We start from the raw sequence: 27,554 nt of genomic DNA on the forward strand, positions 1-27,554 counted from the left end.
AGAGAGAGAGAGAGAGAGAGAGAGAGAGAGAGAGAGAGAGAGAGAGAGAAAACGCCAACCGAATTCGAGTAAACCGAAATGCATTTTTGTTCTCAACACTTTTATGTTTGGTGAGAAATCAGTTTGGTAACTTATTATAAAGAAAAAAGTTCATCTTGTTTACGGCACATTGCCACTAATCAATGCACGAACGTCACATGCAATTAAATCCATAAAAATCAACATTGTGTTGGAATGGCCACAATCTCTTTCTCTTGCTCTCGCTCGCACACTCTCTCTCTTTCTGTCGCTTGAGCAATCCATCGATCGTTCGGTCGGTTGGCTGGCTGGCATTTTTTTTTGTCTCGCCGAGGCCCCCCTGATTATCGTACTTATATCTCTCAATTATGATTACTGCCTTTTAAAGACCTCAAATTGGAGTTCAGAGAGCAACATCGCTATTTGTTCTATAAAGTTGGATGGCTTGTTCTGCGGTCTGAATGTGCCTTTTATTTTAAAATAAAAACAACAACGCATTCAAGAACAACAGCAACGGAAAAGAAAAATAAATGAAGCACAAAACAAAGAGCCAACAATGAAGAAAACTGCAGAGCATAATAAAGAGATCGAACGGCGCGACACGATAACTCTTATGGTTTATTGCATTTTGTTGTGTTCCGTTTGCCGATCCATTTTGGACTGTTGGTGTGCGCGTGTGTGGCATCATTTATTCATATCAGTGCATCCCATTGAAATTTATTGATCTCTTCAGTGCACATGAAAATGGTAAAATAGTCTCTCAGCCGATTCTTGCAATCTCTCTATTCCTCTCTGTCTTTGTCTATCTCTCTCTCTCTCTCTCTTTCTGTCTCTCTCTCTCGACTTTTAGCTTTCAGCTCTTGCCTCTATCTCTCGCATGCTTTTCAATTAATTCTCTGTCGGCCGTGGTAATGTTGTTACTCTGCAACACACATCCGCATTATATAGATCGGCACGAGAACGTTGGGGAATAGCTCTTCACTTGCGCTTCAATAAACAAACAAGTGAAGACGCTATATCGCATGCAACAGAATATATAATATGTATGTGAGTACGTATGGCAGACAATGCCTGCTCATGTCACACATCAATGACTCTAGAACATGCTTTAATTGCAATTTATTTCGACAAACTTATTATATTTGAAGGGTATCCTTCGGCTGCTTGTTCACTCAGAAAGGATTTAATAAATCGTCATGGATTTTTATCGCTCTCTATCTCCTTCTGCCTTTCATTTTTCTTCGCTTTTGATTGTTTTTCTTCTGTTTTTGTTGTTGTTGTTATTGTTGTTGTTCGTCCAACGATCAACAATCATATATCAAACTTTAATTTTAACGAATATAAAACACATTGTGCTGTTGTAATCGTTGCAATGTTTTCCGTTCCAAATTGTAATCGCGAACAAAAATCCATTGCGCAAACAAAATTTGTAATCGCGAAGAAACACACAAAGCCGATGCATGTTGAAGCTGAGAAAAAAAATGCCTACTTGCCAGCAAATCGAGCATTGGGAACAAAAACATGACCACATTTAAAGCGCTGATGTTTCAGTTCCAGTGTGAACTAACATTTGTACGTGGGGGCAATCACTGATTTGTTAGCTGAATGAATTGGCGAAGAAGAAGAAGAAGAAGAAGAAGGAGAAAAAAGCACGCAGCAAGCAACTGAATGCAATGTGAGAATATATCGGATTCGGTGTTGTCCTGTGAGATCCATCCAAATATGGCTGGTAGCTAATGCTGAATTTTCCATAATAATCTGCAAACATGATTTTGTTGCAGCAAAAAAAAAACACACACAAACCCGAAGAAGAAGAAAGAAAAAAAAACAACAACAACAACACCGCGATCCGATACACACATGGAACAAAAATAGAAATATCAACGCAAAGAAATACATATCACCAATTTCAAATCGACATATCGAAAAGAACCAAAATGGAAACGACACTTGTTGCCATACTTTGAATATCTAGAAAAACAAGTTTACCATTCATTCACATTTGGCAACACGTTTAGCTCTGATATCTCTCTGTATGTGCTTTTTTTTTTCCTCTGTTCATTTTGGTTCGTTCATTTATATCGAATCGGTGTGTTGTTTTTTCCTCTCTCACAACCAAATTCAACTGATGCTTAGTTGTTTAAATATATACACTCAATCAATAGCTGAAAGCGTTGAATTTTGAATATTCATATTGCTATCGATATCAGTTCTTTAATTGGGAGGGGAGAAAATCGACCGATTATCATTGAGGGCGGCTTAAAAAAAAAAATTTACTATGACTGAAAAAAAGCGAAATTAAGACAATCTAAATTGCTAGAATAAATCCATTCGGTGTTCCATTTTAGTCAGAGATTACTATGGGATATTTTTATTCATATGGGATAAAAATATCGCATAAAAATAACCGATATTTTTCGCTCGTTGTGTTTAACGAAACGCATAAATACACAATAGCGATTCTGCACACACAGAGTCGCTGTTTTTTCGTAATACTCTTCACACTTACGATGAGCTGCGCGTAGCGTGCATGCACATGTTTCGCTCACTTCTTTCTTTGAACACTCTTCGTGTGTCAACACAACGTCTGTGTGCTCAGAAAACTTGATTGTGGTTATTTCACCACTTTACACCACGGATTTGTAGCTGTCATGGAACATAACCTCAAAAGTGGTTTGATTTAAGAAATATGTGGTGCGTTCAGAATGTTTGAGCGCACCAAATATTTCTCAAATCAAACCGTTATGTTCCATGACAGCTACAAATCCGTGGTGTAAAGTGGTGAAATACCCACAATCAAGTTTTCTGAGCACACAGACATTGTGTTGACACACGAAGAGTGTTCAAAGAAAGAAGTGAGCGAAACATGTGCATGCACGCTACGCGCAGCTCATCGTAAGTGTGAAGAGTATAACGAAAAAACAGCGACTCTGTGTGTGCAGAATCGCTATTGTGTATTTATGCGTTTCGTTAAACACAACGAGCGAAAAATATCGGTTATTTTTATGCGATATTTTTATCCCATATGAATAAAAATATCTCATAGTAATCTCTGATTTAAGTGAACTAATTAAGTTCCAATCAAAGCCATTTCATATCAGTTTTCAGGTTCACGTGTCCAATTTAAGTGACGCTGATACACAACTGATTCACAAATGTGAAAAGTGAACATCAATCCAAAAATAGTAGCTCGCATCGTTCGCAAATGGACAACGTTTTTACTTTTGTCTTCATTTCTCACACTCGTCCAATTCATTTTAAGAAACAATGATCGTGGTGCGCAAGCAAATGGTCATCGCTCGTCATCATGTCTCTTGTTATATCTGGCGAAACGAATTTGACGACGACGACGACGACGACTGTGATGACGATGACGACCATCAAGCTGACGACATTTTAAATCATTCATTCGTTCATCTTAACTTTGATACGAAAATTGAAGTCGATTTTTATTTGCAACTTGTTGCAATTATCGCATAGAACTTCCCATGCATCTGTTTTTGAACGAAAAAAGAGAGAGAGAGAGAGAGAAAAGCATTATTCGCCTTGAACACATTTTAATAGAGCGAAAATATATTTGCCCCGAAGGCATAAATGCCATATTTAGTTTGCTTAAGCCAATGTATGCTGTTCGAAAAACGTTCGAAAGCAAAACGAAGCAAACAACAACGACGACGACGAAAAAAATGAATATAAATGGTAAACTACATAAAAGTGTGCTCTTTTTGCTGCAATGACCAGAAAACCATCGTTAGTGCTCGTATAATAAAGTGTGTTTTTATAATATTTTCTCTCTCTCTCTCTTCTTTCAACGTGTTCGTGGTTTAGTTATTCGATTCGCATTGAAGTAGAATTAATGTTGAAAATGTGATGGCAAAACCCAATGAGAGAGAGAGAGAGAGAGAGAGAGAGAGAGAGAGAGAGCAAAAACTGCATGGAAACAAGTCTTGTATATATACAGATGTGTTTCCATTGTGTACTGCTGTTGAACGTGCGTCGTCGAGAGTGAACGACACACTTCTTATATCAGCAAAAGCTAGAGGTGGACGAGAGACCGTCTCTCTCTCTCTCTCTCTCTCTCTTGAAGTGTGATAACACCATAAAGCCAAAGCAAACCTAATGCCCACCAAGAAAGCCGATCGAGCGGCATTTTGTAGTGCAGTGATTAAGGTCCCCCGATTTGATGAAGTGCAACGCATTTCGTTCGCACTATGATGAATGGAAAATCACAATGCGAAAAAGTTCGGAGATTTATTGCATTCATCGTTAAGTTGCTATCATTTTCACTGTTGGAATTTCTCGAACCGCTCTGTCTACTCTGTCTCTCTTTAATACGAACAGACGAGCACAACGAACAAAAAAAAAATAAATGCTCTAATAATAGGTAATTCAGGATAAACAAGAAGTGACAACGACTAACTAGCTAAGAAAAGAGTGAACATGAAAACCGCCCAATGAAAAACGAACGAGAAAAAAAATAAAAATAAGAAGAACAAACGAAACAAAAGCGAACATGGAAACGTCAAAGCCGTTCACGACTTGATAATAATCGATTCTGAAGCCATAATAAATAAATTATCGGACCTCTTGACAATTCCAAGTTATTCTTTCACGGTTTTTCGTGCTGCATATATGATTCGCCCATTTCAGAGTTTCGATCGATTGATCGCTTGCTCGCCTGCGTTAAGCGAAATATATCGTTCGTCCTGCAATGCATTAATCAATTATTAATTTTTTTTTTCCTTTCTGACGACTGAACATGTGAACATCGCATACAATGAATGATGTACCAAAAACACATCCGCTGCACATTCTCAGCTGCTCTGCCAGCTCCGACTGGTCGCTAAACATCATATAATTAGCATCATTTTGAAATATTATCAAGAAAAAGTATGAAAAAAAAAGCAGAAATATTAATAATTCAGCCGATTTTCATGGACGCATTTGACAAAGTTGAAGAAAAAAAAACGAACAAAAAAAATGTTCGCACCAGAGAAAATCAAATTACAAGATGTTGATAAAAAAAAGAGCTTTGTTTACTTGAGCTGTGCCCAGCTAAAGCCCTCATGCTTAATTCAGAATCCGTAATTTCGAATCGAAAAAAAAAATGTTTAAGAAAAATATGAGTGAAAAAAAAGCCCGTGATTCAAATCACTGCCGGATTAAAATCACTTTGAAACTCCGCCAATATACGTGTATGTCTTGCGGTCGGTTGTTTATTTTCTGCGCTGTCCACATTGAAGCGCGTGTAATTCATGATTTCATCCGTCTCTGTCTGCCATGGTTTTTGGTAAAATTCCAAATGTGAATTCAGGTTTTATTTTGTGTAAAAATTCTGTTCGTGTCTGAGAATATTTGAATTGAATTTCTAAAATTTCAATTTCCATCCAATCCGAGTGTGGCAGTTCTACTTTGAGTTCTGACTTTTGTGAACGCCGCACCAAAATTAAACAACATAGTAGAATTCCCTTATCAGTTTCGTTGAACGAACGCAAAACGTAATTTGTGTCCGCTTTGACCAAATAAATTTTGTTTACGGAACCGAAATGAAAACAAACTACATGGCAATGTTAACAATGTTAGAACTTGTTGCTTAATCCTTGTCCATTCACAGAAATTCGCATATTATTTTTGGCAAGCGAAAAAAAAGGTACGCACATATTACGACGAGATATTGGATTTTGCATTGACTTTGACGTCATTCAGATTTGTGTTTTATTTTTAAAAATCCAAACAGAACTGGACAGTAAACATGGCTGGCGCGCGCGCGCTCATGGAGAGTGCGAGAAAGAAAAGTACGTGCCAATCCATATAAAGGATTTATTTTTTTTAATGGAACATGTCAAAAAAGAGTAAACAAGCGGCATTTTTTTTCGTTGTTGTCACTGGTTGAGAGAGAAAAAGAGAGTCGCTGTGCATAAAAGAGAGACAAAGAAAAAATAGGTGCAAATGTGCGTGGTCGCCCACTTCTCAGCGAATTCCAACGAAACAAATTATTTTCAATTCAAGCAATCGATGAATATCATTTCGATTCACTCATAAAAAAAACGAGACTTTTATTGAATTTATATATTGTATCGCCAAGTTGCGACTCTGTTTCTCTCTCTTCATGTTGTTAAACATCCATTTTGCATTCTCAAGGCACACATGTCATTTTGGGTTTGAAACTGCATAAATTGTGTAGAAAATAAAGAGAAGCAGAGAGAGAGAGAGAGAGATAACACGAACTATAAATGAAGAAACGAGCAAGTAAATTGCATGGCACAGGTTCCTTCAAGGCATTACGTCATTCAAATAAATGAGAGAATAATGTAAGTAAATAAATCAAAGCCCATCGTCAACAGTTCATGACTTGGACTCTGATTTTTTCTTTCATTTCTCTCTCATTCCATTTGCATGCAATGTCGAGAACAAAGCGCAACAGGGTAAGCAGCAATAATATATTTATGTATATATATTAAAAAATAGCACATTTAAATGGGATGACTAATCGTCATTTCAAAGAAAATCGAGTGAAGAATGAAGGAAACAAATGCAACAGCGTTAATTTTTTCCTTCACTCTCTCTCTCTTTCCCTCATGTTTACCTTTTCGGTAATCATCGACACCATCGGGTTGTTTGTCGATTGTGTGTGTGTGTTGCATTTACAGTTTTCTTTTTCATCGCGGCCCAAGAGAAAATATACAATATCATCTGCGATATATAGAACTTGTGCAATGTGTGCAGTGTGTGCAGTGTGCAGTGTGTAGACAAAAGCCAATTCTGAAATATGAAACGATTGTGCCACTTGCCTTGTTTAAGTTTCAGCTCTTTTTTTTCTTCTGTTTTGGCGGCAACGCGCGTTACTTGTATTATACCTATGAAATGTGTTGAATTCGTTCCGCAAATCTGTTGAATTGATGATTGTGCTCAGGCAATGACATCAGTTCACAAAATGAAACACAAAAGAAGAAGAAAAAAAAATGTGGTTCATTTCGACAGTTTCCTATTTTAATCGATTCGTAACACCACGGGATCCTGTGTGTGTACAACTCATTTTCTTTTCTTTCTTCGTTTCGTTATTTATTAATTAAAGCAGTCACAATAAAAATAGCAATTAAACAGAGGCAACGGCAAAAACAATAAGAAATGCGCGATGCTGTTTGTTCGTGATTTTGCGATAATGAACTTCACTTCGATCTCGCAGAATGGTCGTTTTTTTTTGCTTCGCACACAACAACAGCAACAGTAAAATCGTGTGTGTTTCGTGGGCAGTCGTCATTATTGCTTATCCCAAGGAAGATATTGACCGTATAGCCAATCGTACCACAGTGAAATGACCGAACTATTACGGTGTCTCGCAACGATAATCAACATTTTTGGAAGAAGTGAATAATATCAAAAGTCATTTGGGCTGGCTCGAACAACAAAAGACGTAATATGAACAAAACAATCAATGACTCAAAAGTTCAAAAAAAGAAAAGAAAAACATTCGACTCGAAAAGTCACTGTTCAAAAAATCCAATTGAAAAAAGACTTTTGTGAAATGAACGATTAAATTATTGCGCCTATAATAATTTTCGTTTTGAATTTTTTGTTTTCGAGAAGAAAAGAAAGAATTTCCTCATGGCACCAGCAGTTAAGAAAGAATGTTCACCCTTCTGTTCCTTTGTCAAATGCACGCGGCATTCTATCGTTTAATTTCTACCAAAGTAAAATGACATCAGTAGAACGTAGTCATTTGCAAATGTTCAGGGAGAATTTGGCTGTTGTTAGCAGAATTTCCACGAGTTTATTGTCGTAAATTCCATCAATTTTTTTTTTTAATCTAACGGCTGCCTTCAAAGCAGATTAGCAAATCGAATTGGAAGATGTATAAATTTATTTGTAACTGTTTTTTTGCCGGCGCACGATCGCGATTGTGAGAGAGAGAGAGAGATAGAGATATAGAGAGAGAGTGAGAAAACCGATCCACTTTAAAATAATGGCACATAAAAACAACATCTGGCTAAATCATCCGACGCTTGTTTTTCTCTCGCTTCTGTTTGCATTTCATCAAAGCGAGATACCTCATGGCAACTGTTGGTTTAACTGTCTGAAAAACTAATCGCCGCTTCGAAAAAAGACACTGTGATATTTCATTCAAAGTGTATGGCATGAAATGCTTAGGCCGTTGGTTTTTTTTTTATTACGGCACCGGCGCCAATCTCAGCGAAATGCAAATTCCATCGATAAAGTATCGGTCAGAACGGGGTTTTCTGTGCGCGAAAAAAAACCCACAATGATTTTATGACACAAACAATTGATACGGAAAGAAAAGAAGCAACAACAATGGCATAAAATAAAAGACAGAAAAAAAACAAACTTGCGCAAACGTGATTTTTTCACGCGCATTTACAATTGACTTACAGAACATTTCATACACGCACTGGAAACACTTGTTCAAACATTATAAAATACTATACACAGCTGACTGTGATGCAGACGTGCTCTCTCTCTCTCTCTCTCTCTCTCTCTCTCTCTCTTTCTCTCTCTCTCTCCATTTAACAATTAAAACGTGTAATATCGAGTCAAAGTCAAGGATTGTGTTCCCGCACAGTCGAATTGTGTACCTCAACGCAGCATGTCATTTGCTTCGGTGACTGCACCAATCGGCCACTAATTGAGTGAGTGCTTGACAGTAAACGATGTTTTCGTTGATTATTTCATTCGAATGTAAGGCATTATTCAAATTTAATGAGAAACAACAACACCATTAAGATGATACTGTGATTGTTTGCGGCAATAAATGAGTTTTAAATATTACTCTGCTCAATGACACATTCCAAGTGATTGTATGTGTTGTTGTTTTCTTTATAATTTACTTGCGACCGCACCGCGATAAACGATTAAACGTCAATTACTCATTGTGCGTGTTGTTACAATTTGGCTGCTCTTACTTTTTATGTAAGGCACATTCATTCATTTTCAGTTTGTGCTTTTTTTATCGTTTCGCAGAAATTACAAGTGTTTTTCCTTTTAAAGTAGAAAAAAACACAGAATTCTATGATCGAGACTTTCTCAATTTGAAAAAAAGAGACAGCATTTGGCATGTACATGATTCGTTTCGCGCTCCCGGCTCACATCAAGTGTCTATCAATCGAATGACTCAACTGATGAAGTGTGGTGTGCAATGTGAAATGTTGGCAAATCAACAACGTACGGCTATCAAACTGTGAATAAGTTTGCGATAATAATTTGATCTAATTGCTCCTTTCTTCTTCTAATTCAGCTGGAGTTCGTGTTTGTGCATACATGTTGTGTGTGTGTGTGTGTGTGTGCGGTGTATGTCGTTGGCTATTGGCGGCTATGCTGTCGTTTTTATTTCACCGCCCGCCATTCACGATGTACAACATTCGTTAGTTATTACGTCGTTATTGCATACCTGAAGGAGATGCCGGTAGCCAAACGGCATCACAGTTGATCACACATTTATCTGTCTTGAACCATAATAATCGCTTAGACATTATACATTTTGCTTGTATCTCTCGGTGTGCTTGTTTCAAATTGGCGAATAGAAGAGCAAGACAAGAAAAAAACATACAAAATTCCAAATCGATTTCATTTCATGATGAACACATTTGAAGTAGAAAAAAAAATGAAACTAAAAACCGCTTTCTTTCTCGATAATTTTTGTTTTGCAGATACATTTACACACACGGTGTTTAGTCATTTTCAACAGCCGAGCAACAACACACGGACGCTTGTGTGTACCACAAATTTGATTGGAAATTGTGTGCTTGATTCGTTTATTGTTCGTGAGCGTGTTTGACCGAGCTTTTTACACCAAATAAATATAGATTGCCGCAGCAGAAAGACCATTTCTCGCGCTGAATTGATGAATGTAAGTGTTATGGCTTAGTACTTACATACTCTTTGACATTTACAAGACGAAACGAAATAAACAATAAAATAGAAATCATTTTGGCGAAACGTGGCGATTGAGAGAAAGAGAGAGAGAGAGAGAGAGAGAGAGAGCCACAGAAACCAAGATAGATGGATAGCAAGAAACAACGAGAGAAGAAAAAAAAATAGTGGCAATTTCAACATGTAAACGGCAGCACGCATACGGGGCAATCGATAACATGGCTACGATCTGACTAATGTGTACGTGAACAAATTTTTGCCGCCGATGAGAGATATTTGGCTGTAGAGCAATGTCGGAATCGTATCAGCCGCAGCACTGAGCACATGGCTCATTTAGCGCATGCCGCATTACCGTCGCCGCCGCCGCTGCTGCTGCTGCTTGCTGCTGCACAAATACAGAGAGAAAAATAATGATCGTTGTTACTGGCTCTCAATTTTAGAAATTTTTCCAACGCTGATGGCAATCCACAAAGCCACCATAAAACATATGAGTCGGTCGAGATCTCCTCGGAGACTATTCATTACATACTATCAAACCACCGAACGCTAATTGTGTGCCCCGGCACAAAATGTACGCGATTTCACTGGGTCCCGTGCAATTATATCAATATAATTGCAATTTAAGACGAACGTATTATTTATGCCGTTATGACGAAAGTGTTTACAGCGAAAGATCTACTTAAGTTCGGTTGTAGATGTTGACTTCTCTGTGTGTGTGTGTGTGTGTATGTCTGTTGTTTGTTTCATTTGTTCAAAGGTATTTCACTGCATGCCATTTTGACGTCATTAGAAAATCTGCAGCCACTTAGATGGAATTGAGAGGCGAAAGCAAAGCACAAAACAAAAAACCCCGAGTAGAATGGAATGTGAAATGAAACCGTCCTTCATATTTACGCCCGATTACAAGATCGATTTTTTTATAATGCACAATCGAACGAATTAGCCAAGCATCTATGGCAACCACTTTCATAGATATGATTTTTTTTTTCTTTTCTGCTTCTACTTGCTGCTGCTGACGATGCCGCTACTTTTTGACTCTCAGGTCGACTTCTGTCGTCTTTGTCTTCACTTATTATGATCAATTCTTTAATGAGAGAATTTCAGTTGATCCAAGGCGCTTCGCATTCTTTGGACTAGCGATCTCACGTCCTGTTCATCGCTCGAAATTCTTTCTTTCATTGATGTTTGATGATGCATCGCAAACCATTCACATTCTTTGTTTCATTAACTCCGACCAAGAAAAAGAGCGAGAGAGAGAGAGAAATCATTGAAATGAAACAATTAAATTCCGTGCTGGCAGCCGTACTCTCGCCCATCACGAGCAACAACAACGGCAACGAATGGTAACTCATCACAAGACTTGTATGTGCTTATTCCATCCATTTCACGTGCATAACGAGAAAACAATAAAAAAAAAACGAACAAATTCTTTTTGTGTTTTTTTTTCTCTTGTTCGAATTGACCCGATGCGCGTAATCAATCTCAATCATGCAGCCAAAAAATCTCGTGCCGACTTATTCCGAATGCAATGAAACGCATTTTCATGTGGTTTGTTGGTTGTTTTTTTCTTTCGTTGTTGCTGTTGTTGAATTCTCACTTGGAATTTGGAATGAAATGATGAAACAAAATGCACGGAAGAATTATTTTTGGAAGATGCACATCTCAGAGATGCAGCGATGTGTTAAAAAAAATCGTTTTCGTTTGATATGAAACCAAAAAAATAATAAGAATAAGTAACGAAGAAAAAAAATTGAAAAAGAAGAAGAACACACAGACACAAAATGCGCGCAATAAGCCGGCATTGTGTCCGATGGAATCATATGTGGCTGTTGACTGGATGTTCGTAAATAATTTAGATTCTCTCTCTCTCCCTCTCTCTCTCTCTCTCATTTAACGGAAGGTTCCGTTATTACCATGAATTTGTTTATATTCTTTATTCGTTCCATTCTTTATTGCATCTACCGACCAACCGATGTGCTCGTAAATTATCCAGATTTTCGTTCGTTCGGCCGGTCGTTCGTTGTTCTCTCTCTCTCCCTCTCTCTGTTTCGTTCTTGCACTCTTTGTCTGCCCGTTTGCTTAAATCGAGTAGAAAAAAAAATTATTTCAATTTAAGCAAAGCCGATGGGTTTTCTGGTAATGATAAAGTATTTGATGTACCTCGCACTCTGAATTTATAACTGAATGATTTTGGAATTTTAACAATTCCCTGTTTGAACTTTCCGCGTAGCAATCAAGTCATAAAATTCTCTCTTTCTCTCTATCTCGCTCGTTGTGCGTTGCGCTGTTTTTTCTTTCTTTATTCTCATTTGTTGTTGGTGTTAGTTTTACTGTTCCGTCCTTTGTTTATACTAAACAGCGTTACCTGTTCGCCGTCCCAAAATCCATTCTATTGCATCCTCAATTATATTTATTTAGGAGTCTCTTTCTCTCACCGAAGATGAAAAAAAACGTAAAATTTGATTATTTTTTCAACCATGGTTTCGTCAATTTTGTATTCAGTGATTTATTATCTTGGTAATGTGGCATAGTTTAAATGTTCCCATTCTGAGAGCCATATGTGCGCTTTGTGCGTGATTCATGTCAAATTACATGTGGTTTTAACCAACGGTTAAGAATCAGATTTGGCGAATTTATTCCACTTTTATTGTTAGATGCTTATCACATTGAAAGCGCACCGCTTGCGTTCATTCGCTCGTTTATTGGTACGCATGAGTAAAAGTGTCACTCATTATAACCGAAGAAAGTAGCAATGTGACAGTTGTAGAAAGAAAAATGAGGCACGACTTTTGAAGCGAAGCAGTAGCACCACTACTACCAACATTACGACAAGATCTATTCATGCCGCATTTCGGAAAATCGAAAAAGTAACTTTTTCTAGCTGTGCTCACGCACAATGCGAACAACAATAAAAAAAAACTAAAATCATGTGAATAAATAATACATGTAATTAAAAGAGTGGCAGCACTTGCAATTACAGCCAAAGAAAGAGTTTGTACAGTTTTGCTCGTCAAATGTGTCATGTATTGTCATTTTGCCTATGTCATTTAATTAGTTCGAACGATAAAAGTGTGACTTTCTGTTGTTGTTTGTGCGGTGTGCGCGGTGCTCACTTGTGCCGATCGCAATACAATTTCTAGTGAGTTCGTCTACTTTATGCCAAATATGTAATCATTTCATGTGTCGCAATTATGAGGTGCCAAATTTACCACTTTCTCTTTGAATATGTTGTGTATGTTGGCTGTTGTGTGCTTTTTTTTCTCTTCTTTCACTCCAAATGAAAAATCGACATTTTACGCTTTGTGTAATTCCACATTCAAATTTTTTTTTTTTTTAATTAATAATATTGTTTAATTACAATCACTTTTATTCGTCGTTATGCGCCGTGTATGGCGTACAACAAAATGACAAAGAATTCCATTTGGTCTTTAATTATATGAACCAATTGGCACATATGGTGATACAAGGACAAGAACTTTGAAAGAAGAAAAAAACACATATACGCCTCTTGAAAATGCAGACAAGATGATGATAACATAGACCATTTTTGATCGAAAAAAAAAACAGAAATAAAGATCTTTTGTTATTGGAATTGAGTCAATTCAATTGACGTGGCGCTGAATCTTAAATGCGGTTGTTGTTGTCGTTGTCGTCGTCGTCGTCGTTGCACACAAATGCCTGCTAAAAATAACGACGAACCATTGAAAATGAAACAAAGAAGAAGAAGAGAAAAAAAACAACGGAAGTGCACTCGTTCGATTTACTATGGGAATAAATGCAAAATTCGATATACAAAATCCTCACAATGGAGAGGCAAACGATTTAGCCTATTATATCAGAAAGTGAAATACATACAACGTACACATCGGGTAATTGAAATGCATATTATCCAATATTCCGTGTTAAGACCTTACAAACTCTTGATGCCAACAACGATTTTTTCCCATTCAATTGGAAGTCAAGAGAGAGATAGAGAGAGAGAGAGACTCGTGCGCGCGCCGTATTTCCCTGTATCGGCACCATCGTTCAATTTAAAACAGTGCTTATTATTTCGATATGTAATTAAGAAGTAGCGCGCTGATGTATCAAAATGACTGAATCAATCATATGTATTATGTACTGAATAGGCGAAACGAAACAAACGAACAGCCAAAACACAGAAGAAACTGTGCAAACAACACGCAGAAAAACAAAGACAAATTGGTGCGAAAACTCGTCGTCATCATCATCATCATCATCATCATCGTCGTCGTCGTCGTCGTCGTCGTCGCCGGTGATTACGTGAATAGGGTTGCGAGTAGCAATGGGTCAGTGAATCAAATGCAGTTGTGATACCATTACTTGTCATAGAGATAGTTGTAGTAGGGACGCAAATGACATGTCATGCAACTCATTCTCACTTGGAACAGAGTGACGAAGAAAAGACCAAAGAGATTGCGAGAGGAAGAGAGAGAGAGAGAGAGAGAGCGAGGCATGCATGATGCATTGATATAGGAAGCGGAACAATTTGTGTCATTAACATGAAATGTTAAAGAAAGAGAACAAGTTTAATATGCAAATGATGGTCATCCGGCAGCGTGTGTTTGCGCGCGTTTTCACTTCATATGCACATTTCTCAAGATGCGAGAGAGAGAGAGAGAGAGAGAGAGAGAGCAAAGAGATGTGATTGCGGCAACTCGAAACAAGCCGATCATTTGTGGATTTCTGATTGATATGAGAATAACAAAGCGATGTTGATTTTTCATGTTCTCTCTGATTGTTGTCTAATTGGCTTATTAACTCTTCAACGTTCAACGATATGGGTTTTTGGTGAGAATGAAGCCAATTGATCAGAAACCCGGGCTCTGTTGCTTGCACAATCAAACAATGCACTTTTCGAAACGCCGTCGAATGTTCATTGATGTTTTCGATGAAGCTCATTTACTATGATATGTTGATCAACAAACCCAAAACAAATACAGCCGAAGTGAGTCAAACACAACCAATACACACACACATGGATGTAGGCGGTGTGATTGGTTTAAGTAAACAAACTTGTTGCGATGCCAAGGCATGATGATTTCACGAACGAATTTTGTTAATTAATACATATTCGGTTTTTCATTAAAATCGTTTGTGCGCGTTTGGATGGAGAAAAAATATGAAAAAATATTTTGATTTTGGATTTCACAAGCCCAACAAAATATGAAGAATGGGCTGATTAAAGATTGAACGACATGCAAACATGTTAACAATGTATAAATTCAGACGAGTAGAAATATGTTCATCATTTCCAATTTCTGTGAATTTGTTTTGATTGAATTCTGTCGAAATTTCCAACTTGTTTCGGCTCTTCACCGTCGACTGTTTTGATTGGCGACAATGGTTCTCGAACAAATTGTTATGAAAACAGCTTTCGACTCAGAAATGTGTTAAAATCTTTGGAAACAAAGGTGTACGATCAACAAATATTCCGCTCATCCCAAGAACTATCCCTTCTGAAATGTATCTGCAATGGTTCAAAGCCTTTACCGCATGTGAACAAAATCCCAAAGCATCAAGTTATTTAATTATTGTAAAACAATCTCGAATCGTATTTCATTCCATCCATTCACAGAAACCAAACAAAACGTAATAATCAAATATCCGATTGCAGTTCCACAGACGCAACACACACACACACACACACTCACTCAGTCGAATAGGCTGATAATCTTTATTGTTTACATAACACATTTGAATTCATAACACAAGTTGATTCGATCGGCGATAATAATGCGGTACAAGTGTGCCCGATAACTGATCTTGGCCGATGTCTTTTTCCGACCAAATCAAAAACCGAAAATAAATCGCTTCGAAAATGGGCAAATACATAAAATAATCATTTATTTCACAATCGACACGTGTTGAATCAAAATATGGAAATGAGCATAAACAGCGCCGCTAAAAGAGGAGGAAGAAAAAAAAATGGAAAATTTTTTGGGAAAAACACTGAGGTCGATGCTTTTAACAATCTATTGGTCTGTGTTTGGTTCGGTTAATCATCACCCAAAAATGATAGTTTGCGTTGGTCTAAACAAGACAAAATACTCTTTTCTACCTCTTCTTCGTTCCGCTTCTTCTTCTCTATTTTAAAGTAAATTGTGTCGTGTTTTACATTTAGAAAACTTTTACTTTAATTATTCCAACGAAATGATGTGAAAATTCTTATGTTAATGACGAATATGACAAACAAAGCGAATGAAAAGCGTAGAAAACAAATAAATAAAATTGGCATTATCAAAACGGAAAGACAATTGGGGCACTCGGTGTTAAAAATCGACTCGTTAAGAATGCGCCAAAGACTAACATTTCGAAGAAGAAAAGAAAAAAAACGATTGGCAAAAGCGCACATCGCATGCACCTCATTGGATGCAATTACGTGTTTGCTTGGAATGCTCGCATTCCAGTTTTGCTGTTGCTTTTTTTATTCCCCATTTTTCACTCTCAAGTACACTCGAAAACGAAAACTCACTTAATGCTGATTTCAAGTGAATTGGCGATAAAACCTGCAATCAAATGAATACACACATTCTAGATGGTTATAACTCGCTAGATTTGTGTGTGTCTAGTGTTACAATTGAAAAGTGTACATGTGAATTGAGTATAAAAAAACCGAAAATTATTACTACTTTTTGTTGCTATGAGGAAATTCGATTGCGATCGGAAATTCGATGAAATGTTAATTCTTGATCGATGAAGGAAATGGGAATTCGTGCAACTTCGAAATGTGAGCACAACAAGGGAGAAAAAAACCGATAGTGAAAGAAAGAAAAAAGTGGCGAAAGATCATGCATCGATTTTTTTCTGTGTGTGTGTGTGTGTGTGAATATAAATCAAGCGACCAAAGAGCAAATGTACCATGGACCTAAGCATTTGTTATTCGAGATCTTGTTATGGTCATGTGTGCACGAGAGAGTGTTTGTATGTATATGATGTATTAGTTCATTTCAAGTGACAACACAGAAGAAGAGAGAAAAAAAACGGCATTAAAGAGAAAATATATCTATTGAACGTGAAAAACCTGTATTGCAAATTCTTCGCGCATCTAATTACACATATCCATTCTATTTGCTTGGGCCGCTCTCGTTTGCCAGCGCGAGAAAATGTAGTTAGTATCATCGTGATTTTGTCGTGTTGATCGTCACATTGCGGCTATATCAATTATGATAAAGAAATGATACATTTGTAGATATTTTCTATACCTTTTTTTAGTGTTCATTCCAAAAGGTACAACTTTTGAAGCAAAAAGGTTTGCTGCCATTTGAAATGCACTTCGGACCTTGTTGACTGACTTTCACTTTTTTTTTCTTCGTACCTTTCGTTTGAATCATTAAACAACTGCAACAAAGTCACTAATATGGTGCAACGATAAATCTGCACACGATGAATCCGATATATGATATCCATGTTTGACATCGAACGGGTTCTCTCTCTCAATTGCAGAAAGATCGAAATGAATCGATGAACTCATGTCACACGGTGTGTGTGTGTGTGTGTGTGTGTGTGTGTGTGTGTGTGTGTGTGTGACAAACATGGATAGCAAAAGAAAAAACTCTTCTTCCGAGCCACCGAAATAAAAGCATTTCATCAACAGAGTATTAATAACAAAAAGAAGAAGAAGACGACGACCACGGCAGAAAAAAAAAGTTGGCGTGTTACTTCCAGTTCATTGATAATAATGAGCGATTGAGCAATGGGAGCGTGAATATCGTCTTCAACGCCTTTCTACCCAAACGCCGTATTTTTTTTTTATTTTCTTATTTAAATCACTCTGAAATGTCAAATCATGCGCTAATCTTATCCATAGATCGGTTTGAGTTAGTGGGCTTGAGATACACACACACACACACATCGGGAAAGATACATTTATTTAAATATTCGTTGAAGTTTCCGACAACTCAGAACTAGTTTCTTGATTAAATTCTGCTGTTCTCTCTCAATTTTAATGTGACATGTCAGTTTCGAATCGAAATAGATAGAGATGACTTTTTGCTAAAATTTGATTATTTGTTCATTTGACCCGTTCCAAATTACAGAGCAGAAGAAAGTAGAAGTAGAAGAAGAAAATAACCGAATCGATTCGGAAGAAACGAAATACTCTCAGAAGTATCGCATGAGTTATAGGCATAACACTTCGGAACAGGTGAAAATGTGAAGAAATGAACAACAAACGATGCATTGCGGTCCATCAGTACTTACTAGAGCGTTCAATTATCGAATACACAATTCACATTGGATTTGATGGAAAGGCGTTTGTTGATCCAGTTTCCATGTTTGCTTCGGCGAAAAACCGCTTCGCCTCGCGTTGAAAACTGTTGCAAATCAATACATTTAGAACATGATGCAACTTCAACCGCACGAAACAAACGAACGAACATACAGACACATGCACAAACACACACACACACACAACAGCTGAGTGGCAATGCTTTTACGAAAAAGCGATGGGCAATAAACAACACTGAAAAGGGAATTAAATGCATGACTTTAGTTTGAGGTAGTTTAACCGATTGTATGGGAACTTTCATTCATAATTTACGTGGAATAAATTATGCACCTACTAATTACCGCTTCGTATAAATCGCATTGTTGTGCACATTTTTTGTTTCTTCTTTTTACCTGTTTTGCAAATACACTAATCGCAATGAAAAAAAAACCAACAACCAAAGCACCAAAGCAGCATTTCAAATGAAGAAATGAGTGCGAGTAAGAGCGAAGGAGAGATAGAGAATGAGACAGAGAAAGAAAATGTAGTGCATAACGAATTTCCATCAAGTTAAATTCACATTCCATCATTTCCAAATTGCTTTTACGAAATATGAATCGCAAGTATAATGCGATGCGGCATTAGGAATTCGGAGCGGCTGCTGCATCGCGGAAATAACGCCTTGTTTAACCGCAATAGACAAAGAGCTGGAGAGAAAGAGCAAGACAGACAGACAGACAGAGCGGAGAGAACAAGAGCGAAATTGATGCAATCTAAGCAGCAATTGGGAATATGTGGTCCGGCATCATAATTATTATTGCAGAATGCTTCATATCGTGATGCATATTCTATTTGGTTTTCATTGTTAGCCTATCAATATATCTACGCGAATATCTTAATTTGCATCGCACTTTCCATACGGGCAACACATATATCATCTCAGGTATGATTCAAGCGATTGCTTTGAAACCGAAAGAAAAAAAAAACTGATCGGCATTTGTTTGCACCACACTTTCGCCTTTTGACTATTTGATGATGGTGATAGAATTGACCCGAAATAAAGTCGAGTACAGAACGGCTGTCCGGGTTTGTCGATGTAAAACATTGCGCTGGCAAACAATCGACTTTCAAATCACCCAAATCCCCCGATTATTATTGTACCTGTTATTCTGATCGCATGTCTGCTTAATATTTGACCCAAATTTCAATGTCAATTTTTTTTTGTGTTTCTTCTTCTTCTCTCTCTCCCTCTCCCTCTACATTTGCAAATCGTTTATTGTCTAACCTTCAAGTTATATTTTTATGACGCTTTTGACAACTCCGTATGTGTGTGTGGCTGTGATGTCAATTAAAATAGCGCACTGTGATTCGGTTTGATGTGTTGGGAAGCCAAATGATCACCGGATGTCGGTTGCTGTGTCTAATCCTCGAATTGAAATCGGAGCTCCCAAGAATTTATCCACATTCATTAAGCGGTGAATTTTTTTTCTTCTCTCATTCGACTTGAGTCATACAGTGAGTATGACATATACACAAAAGAGAGAGAGAGAGAGAGAGAGAGAGAGAAGGAGAGATGCTTTTGCCAAAGAAACTCAGACTCATTTGGAATTACCAAAGTGATTTGAAAGTGTTTATCAAATATTCAGCACACACAGAATCTCTTTTTTTCTGCGGCGCAATAATAAGACAAATTCCGTAACAATGCGCCTAACAAACGTTCAATGTGCCAACGCACCGAAAAAAAATGCGTGAAATGATTTGCAAGTGAATGATCTTAGAGTTGGCGGTTAAACAAGAGAGAATATAAATGAAATCATGAAGAACTCGAGAGAGAAAAAAAAACATCAAAATGAATTGAAAGACCGCGTGTGCGTGAGTGAATGTCGGCACTGAAATTATCAAAAAAAAAAAAAAAAAACAACACAGATTCTGCATAAAAGTTCACAACGATGAAAGTATTTTCACTTTGTTCTTAATGAAAATGTAGTTCAAGCTGATATCTTGATATCGGTTGTTTTCGTGGTATACGGGATGCTTTGTGTTGAACCCATTGGCCAAACAACACACACACTTACATATACACGTAGTATTGTTTTTATGCATGTACCATGCAATACGGTATGGTACATTGAGTGAAATAAAAAAAAAACACGTCAAGATCTCGCTTTAACCAAGTCCAACTATCGGTGTGGAATGTGGTGTATGCGGTTAATGAGTGAAATTCTTCGTTCGAAATTTTCACAGAAAAACGACAGCAAATGGCAACAAGCTGAGAGAGAGAGAGAGAGAGAGAGAGAGAGATAATCGCATCGTCGATGCCACTTCATTCATGTTTACTTTGAAATGAAAAGAAAATCGAATTGGCAAGCGAGCAGTTGTGCGCGCGAACACGATAACAAAGTCTTGAAATCGATCAAATGCATAACTAAATGACTGCTTTTTTTTGCCATTTGAAAAAAAATCAAGTTGGAAATGAGATTTATCTTCATTGTTGTTGCTGTTATTGCCGCTTTTTTTTCTGCGCGATCATTCGTTCGCCGCAAATGGAATGGCTAAAGAACAGCAATGATTATATAGTGTGTACAAAGTAAGCGACCAAGTTTGATGCCTTAATAGAAAAAAACGACTAAAACACAATCGAAAAATGAAAAAAAAAGCTCAGCAGCAGCCGTCTCTAGGCAATGATCGACGTTCGATCATTTGCGTTTCGTTTTATGTGTTTTCACAATTAACATAAATAATATGATCGTTTCGAGTTTTAGCATAAGTTTCCTTCGAGATGCGTTTAATGCCCGCACCGCTCAACCCATGTACATGTTCATGCTCGTGAATGTATATTTGGCGTTTAAATTTTTTTATTTTATTTTTTTTTGCTCTCTTCTGCTAGTTCTTTTTCTTTGCTCTGTGTGTGCTGCCACACAAAGGTTGTGTGCGCTCCATTCATTCTATGCGAATTATGTTTGTTGCGAATTATGTTAGCGGTTTGAAGATATGGACTTTCAATTAGTTTCTCTTTCTTTTCGTGCCTTAGAAAGAAAGAAAAGCAACAACAACAACAACAAACGCAATGATTTAGTTGATTTTTATTATCGCGCGCTCGAGCGCTCTTATGCTTTGACATCGAATGCTGCAGTTTTACTTTTGCAGCCCGGCGAAAACCATTTCGAAATTGTTTATTTTGTCACCGAGGCAAACACACACACACACACACACACAGAACACATATACAGAACTGTTTGTGTGACCGCACATTCAATTGCTTTTTTTTGCATTGAAATGAAAATTAATTTCAACATGGATATTTCGGCCAAAGATCGGGTACCTTTGTACGTGTGTGTGCATGTATTTTTTTTTCTTCTGTCATTCAATTTACTTCGCAAATCAAATTCCTCAACAAAGAAACAGCGCATGCTGTTCATAATTCGTTGGTTTATTTGTAAATGTGTGTGAGTTTGTGTACAAAGAATCTCCAATCTAATCAATTAAACACCGAGACCCTCTGTTAGTAACAATGTCACATGAAACCAGTTTCAAATGATTGTCTGATCATTTTAAAAAGATATGATTAACAGCGCGGGTCCGCAAATGAATGGCGAACAACAGAAAAAAAAACAATAACAACCAAGCCAAGATGGCAGAAGAAGAAAGAAAAAAAAAATATTTCGGTGATTCGGTATCGAAACGGCGAAAGACAAACAGATAAACAACGAACCGACAACGACGACCACAAAGCGAAAGTGTTTGTTTTCTGATTCGCTTTGTGTGGTATATTACACGATGTTCAACTCAATAAAATTGGGACACTGTTTACATGAAAAATTGTACAAAAACAATACACACAGCACAGCATAGGTCGAGTATAAAGAGCATTACTTTAACAATGATCTTCGATTTTGTATTGTTCGCGGTATCGCATCGAGATTTTCTCTTTGTTTCAATCATTATCTGTGTCTGTGTTATGGATAGGGCGAAAATGTCCATAGGCCTTATATTGTACAGCGATCGTAGCCAGGTGACAAAATCTATCGATGGATCCAATTATTTACTCAAATGATTTGTGATTGACACTAGGCCATCGGTGCTTTGAGTTGCACTTAAAGACTCCAACTGCAGAGGGAAAAAAACGTCGATTTGTACTCGTAACACACATCGGCTAGGGCTTTCAATCATTTGGCATAATCAATTTTTCCAAGCCTTCAACTCTCTGATGTTGAATTTTATGCCGTTTCGTACAAATCGCTTAATTGAAAAAGGAAAAGAAACATCAACAACTCTTGACTATTAGCCAACTTGAGCCAAACGCATTACAATCGCGATTTCAACCGAAATAACAAATCATCATCACTTTCCGTTTCATCGAGTGACTCAGGCGAAATAAAAAAACACATCGAGTTTCAGCACTACGCTATGCTGCTGCCAAAACACCGTTAAAGATCCGTTTTAACAAATGAATGTGAAAGCATGTTTAAGCGAACATCATCGATTTCCATTGTATGATATAATCAATGAAGCATTAAGAAATTTACCAAAAACTACAGTTTTATTTGATGCGAGTAAAATCGCATTTATTGCTAATTTTTTTTTTCTTCTAGCTGTTGCTGTTGCTTTTTGTTTGTTTCAAATTTACTGGTTTGAAATAGAATAGAAATGACTCAATACTTTGTGCCATCAAATGTTTCTCGTTTTGTTTGTGTGTTTTTGTTTTTGTTCCTGCTCTTCCTATATCTCGTTAAAAAAAAATGATGAGCGAAATGAAATGAGCGCGCAAGCGTTCATTAAACACGCCAATAACATAAGTGTGCAGTCTATCATCGGCAAAGAGCAAACAGAGCAAAGAAAATAGTAGCAATCTGCAGTAACATTTACTTTGGCTGCATGCCTTTTTCAAGTAGTTGAAATCGGTAAAAGCGGAAATTGCAAACAATTCTAGAATTATGCGTTTGAATTTTTCTTCCATCTATTCATGGCTTTGTCTTCTATTCGTTTAGATTCTCTCATCAAAGTGGAGAAAAAAAAATAGAAAAAGAGAAAGAAAGCAGACAAGAAAAAAAAAATTGACATAGAATATAAGCGCGAAGAATGTTTCGCACAGCCAGACATTGAGATAAGTCGCAATTCAAAAACCGAAAATTTCCCGTCTACCAACAATGTTCTCACATTCAGCTAGATGTATACATAATTCAAGTATTTATCTGAATGAAAAAAAAACACACACACCATATTTAAGTCGCTATTGTTATGAATTTAATTCACACAGACACAAACACATACACACATTCACATCAAGCAACCGGGCCGATCCAAAACAAACCGACCCACCGAGTAGAATTCACAATTGTTTAGCTCAATGCTCACAATCTTCTAAAAGAGATAAGGAACTATGATCGGTGGTCGGCTTCGAACTATCTCTCTTGTCGCGAAAGAGCGCGCGAGACAAAGAAACATGAGCAAAAAAATTGCTGCTCCATGAAATTGAATGGAAGCAAGACGAACGGCGGCGGAGCACACACGAAATAAAGACAGAAAAAAAAATTGTGCGCCGGTAAAAGAATAAATGTACGGTGCTCAGCAATTATTTCAATGTTAATGTCAAGTCTGTCGTCGATGACGATGGAAAATCCTCGACCACTTCAATTTGTGTTTGTTTTTGGTTGATGTGTTTTTTTTCCTTCTCTTTTCATCTTTCGCTCACTCGGTCGCTGGCTGGATAGCGGTGTCTATAGAAAATGCATAGAATTACTTTCATATAAAAGGTCACCGATTTCGAGGTCCAAGATAGTAGTGAGATAGGCAATCGCCTGGAAGCGTTATAACAATGGCGAACAACTCATTCAAGCCTAATTGGAAAATTGAAGAAATATAAAATGAAGTATCGAGATAAAAGCCACGGACAGACAGACCTACACACACACACACATCCACAAAATAACCACTGCAACGCGAAAAAAAAATCCAACCAAGAGAAGCGAAGGCAAAAAAAACAGAACGGCACGTAATTGAATTTAATCACACAACCTCTCGAATCGAGGGTACTTTATTTTCTTCTTCTGACAAACAATTTCTATTTTTACATGGACTTTCACACATTTATAATATGCAGAGAGAGATTTATTTAAAAGAATCGTTTTGGAAATGGATTGTGAAGCATTTTTTTCTCTCTCTTCATTTTGAATGAGGGCAACGAACGAAACCGAATCACTGTGGTCTGTTTTTTGTGTTGTTGATGTTGTTGTTGTTGTTGTTGTTTTGTCCGGTGGCCACTCGAAAAATCATTACCATTGGTCAATTACCAGTTGGTATCATCTCAATACAATATATTAGACATTATTTATAGCAAATCATTTAAATAATAATTGGCAATAATTATTGCCTGCGATTGAATTTCTCTCCCTCCGCGTCTCTCTCTCTCTCTCTCTTTCACTCGCCATGACACTGAAATTCCACCAAGCGATCACTTCCTCATACGAAGTACTTTTAATTTGTTCGCGGTTATCATATGATTGCAAGCGAGAAAAAAAAATGCTTGAGAATTTTTACTCAATTATTTTTCTATTTGCTCATTATCAAGCTTTGATGTAGCCTGGTATGTGTGTCTCGAAACTCCGTAGGAATTTCAAGCGTTTAATGTAGAAATGCACGAAAAAATGAAAGAAAGAAAAAATAAACCCAACAAAAACGAGAGATGTATGAGCTAATAAAGAATAAACGCGGAAAAATAGAGAAAAATGTCGTCAACGTTGTAAATTAGCTGCGCAAAACGAAAAAACCACAAACATTCATACGGCTATTTTTTTTGTACTTTATTCTACAGTCGCAATTTTTGCTCTCTCTCTCTCTCTGCATGTTTTTTTTTCTGTTGTTCATTCACTTGCTGTACTGAGTTTTTTTTCAAGAATTTTTGTTTGCATGTAAATCTGATTGCGAAATAAACATGTTCTAACTCGCAATTCAACTTATTAAGTGGATGGGCGTGCGCGCGTGCGTACAGCCACAACAATAAATAATTGGATGAATTTAGTAAATATGCTCATTGATTAAAGCTACATATTTACCTCTGCCCCGGTCGCTTGGTGTGTGTTTGTGTGTGATAAAGCCATTTTTTCGCATGTCCATACGAAAAATAAATAAAAACAGCCAAGCGACGTAGGTGCGACCAATTTTACCTTTTGCGTCTTGTGTGTTAGAACTGTTGCTCTTTTAACGTGTGTACCGTTTTGCACGCATGTAAATTATAATTCTGTTTGTTCTCTTTGTGTGTTGTTCAGTTCGTTCCTTTTTCTCTATTTCTCTCTCTCTCTCAGCATCTCTCTTTCTCGTCGCTATTTACGTTTTGTATGTTTTTGCGTACTAGAAGTCGTATCGCGTCAACGTCGTTAATACTTTTTAAAATAAGAATGTAAATACGATGCGCGAACGATGTGCAAATAAGTAAACATAACAGACACTTGGCAACTGTTGCTCTTCCCATTATTATCTTCATTGCTACTGCTCGCTCACATCTCTTCTTTTACCATCATCGTTATCACACACACACACACACACACACACACACACACACAATGTTTCTCTAATATGTTTTTCCATTTCTACTAAATTTTCCATCATGAAAAAGAAAAACTAAGAAGAAAAAACATCAACAGAAGAAGATAAAAGATCTCTGCTTGAAACTTAAGAATAGGGAATGAAGAAGCGAAAAAAAACCGAATATTGGCTTGTTTTGATGGAATTCCAATTTTTTTCCCATCTTCTTCTTGTTGTTTGTTGTTGAATCGAATTCCAAACAAAGTTTAAAATTATGTCAGCAAAAGCTTCGTGGAATTTCCGTTTGGCTGGAGAAGGAAAGAGAGAGAGAGAGAGAGAGAAGCAAAAAATGGCGATATAAACAATGATGATGAAGTTGTTTTCAATGGAAAAACTAATATTGATTCGATTCGAATCAACAATTGTACTATTGATCTTATTTCATTCGTCAATAATGTTCTATTTGCAATCAGATAATCTTATACGGAAAAAAGGCACCACGTGTTCTAGCCATCCATAGTCAGTGAGACTGAATGCCGCAGTGAATAGAAACAAGATTGTGAACATAAAATTAATAGATAATTTGCCGAAAAGTCCACTTATTCTATCGAAACAAGTTTATTGGGTGAAAAAGTAAGACGAAGAAAATTAAAACAACTTGATACGGCCGAATATGTTGGCCGATTTCCCTCTATCTCTCTCCCTCTCTCTCTCTCCCTCTCTCTCTCTCTCACTCTGTGCGTGTGTTGCGATGACTGTCAAGTATTTTTCCCAAGCGTTTCGAAAATTATATTCAAATCTAGGTGATAAATTTCGGCTTTTTTCCCCATTTTAATACTTTCTTATCGAATGTTCTGATCGACACATTTCAATTTGTTGTCAGCGTTTTATTTTTCGTTGTGTGTCGCTTTTTCCCCCTCTGAGTGAATTGCGAAATGGCTTTCGATCAAACAACTGACTGGTATTACTGGTATAAATGGAATTCATTCGGGTTCGAAAATCAGCACGAGATTGAAATGAAGATAATGCAATGAAAAAAAGTATAACTGCATTTTTTGACAAATCATTATTGCAGTCGATTTTAGACATTGATGAATTTTATTGGTTGGTTTTTTTTCATTCTCTGCTTCTCTCTCTTTTTCATCTCGCATATCAAATCTCGACTCTCGGCTGAATTTGTGGCATTTCCACTGCGCATTGAGAACGGAGGAGAGAGAGCAATGAAATGTGTGTAACGTGTTGATATCCAATGAGAAAAAAAAATATGTAAGAAATTCATGCATCGATGACCTTGCCGCGTAATATTCTTTTGCCGCATTCCATTTGCCACACATTTCGCTGTGTGTTTTTCATTCGTTTGATCGTTTTGAATATCGCGGACGCGCGCACTCCTTCGGCATGTGATTTTTACAAGTATCAAAATATATATGTGTATGTGTGCAAAATCAACCCAATATTATTGTTTTTCCGTTCGCTCTTTCTTTCGCCTCTTAATTCGCCGAGAGTGTGAATAATGTAATGGGTTCGATCAATGCAATTCATTTTGTGCGGAAGTTAAAAAGGCATACATTTCAATTATTTGCGCTGTGTTCGCGCCGAGTGCTCACTTTTGAGCGTGTGTGCTATTTGGTTTGGTGAGCACGACTCACCGGATGATTATAACGTCTAATACCGTCCGAACTGTTTAAACGCTAAAACATTTAAAAAAAAACAAATACCACGATCTGCTTAGCGTTAGTTTTTTCTTCCATACATATTTATTAAGTGAATAAAGTGGAATATTTTGAGCGTGAACCGATATCGATAGATAAATCTTTTGTACTGTTGTTGTTGTTGTTGTCGCTGTTGCTGCTGCTGTTGTTGTTGTTTCGTTTTTTTTTCTCGTTGTGTTTTGTTTTGTGAT

General features: G+C 37.1%; 1 protein-coding gene across 4 annotated transcripts in view; it reads left to right on the forward strand.

The window, feature by feature from the left end:
• Positions 1–27,554, forward strand: part of LOC129576569 (rho GTPase-activating protein conundrum) — a 50,762-nt gene that overhangs the window by 15,076 nt on the left and 8,132 nt on the right. Inside the window, exons 1-2 of one of the 4 annotated variants that reach the window (XM_055461814.1) lie at positions 8,593–8,712; positions 9,681–9,880. The gene's annotated coding sequence lies outside the window, so the exon portion shown is untranslated. Of the gene's footprint in view, positions 1–8,592; positions 8,713–8,888; positions 8,944–9,680; positions 9,881–27,554 lie in introns of those variants that run through there. The other 3 variants (XM_055461816.1, XM_055461813.1, XM_055461812.1) reach the window with 3 other exon arrangements.

Source organism: Sitodiplosis mosellana, unplaced genomic scaffold (assembly GCF_009176505.1).
Source record: "Sitodiplosis mosellana isolate CC-2019 unplaced genomic scaffold, AAFC_SMos_1.0 Smas_scaffold_6191, whole genome shotgun sequence".
Classification (NCBI taxonomy): domain Eukaryota; kingdom Metazoa; phylum Arthropoda; class Insecta; order Diptera; family Cecidomyiidae; genus Sitodiplosis; species Sitodiplosis mosellana.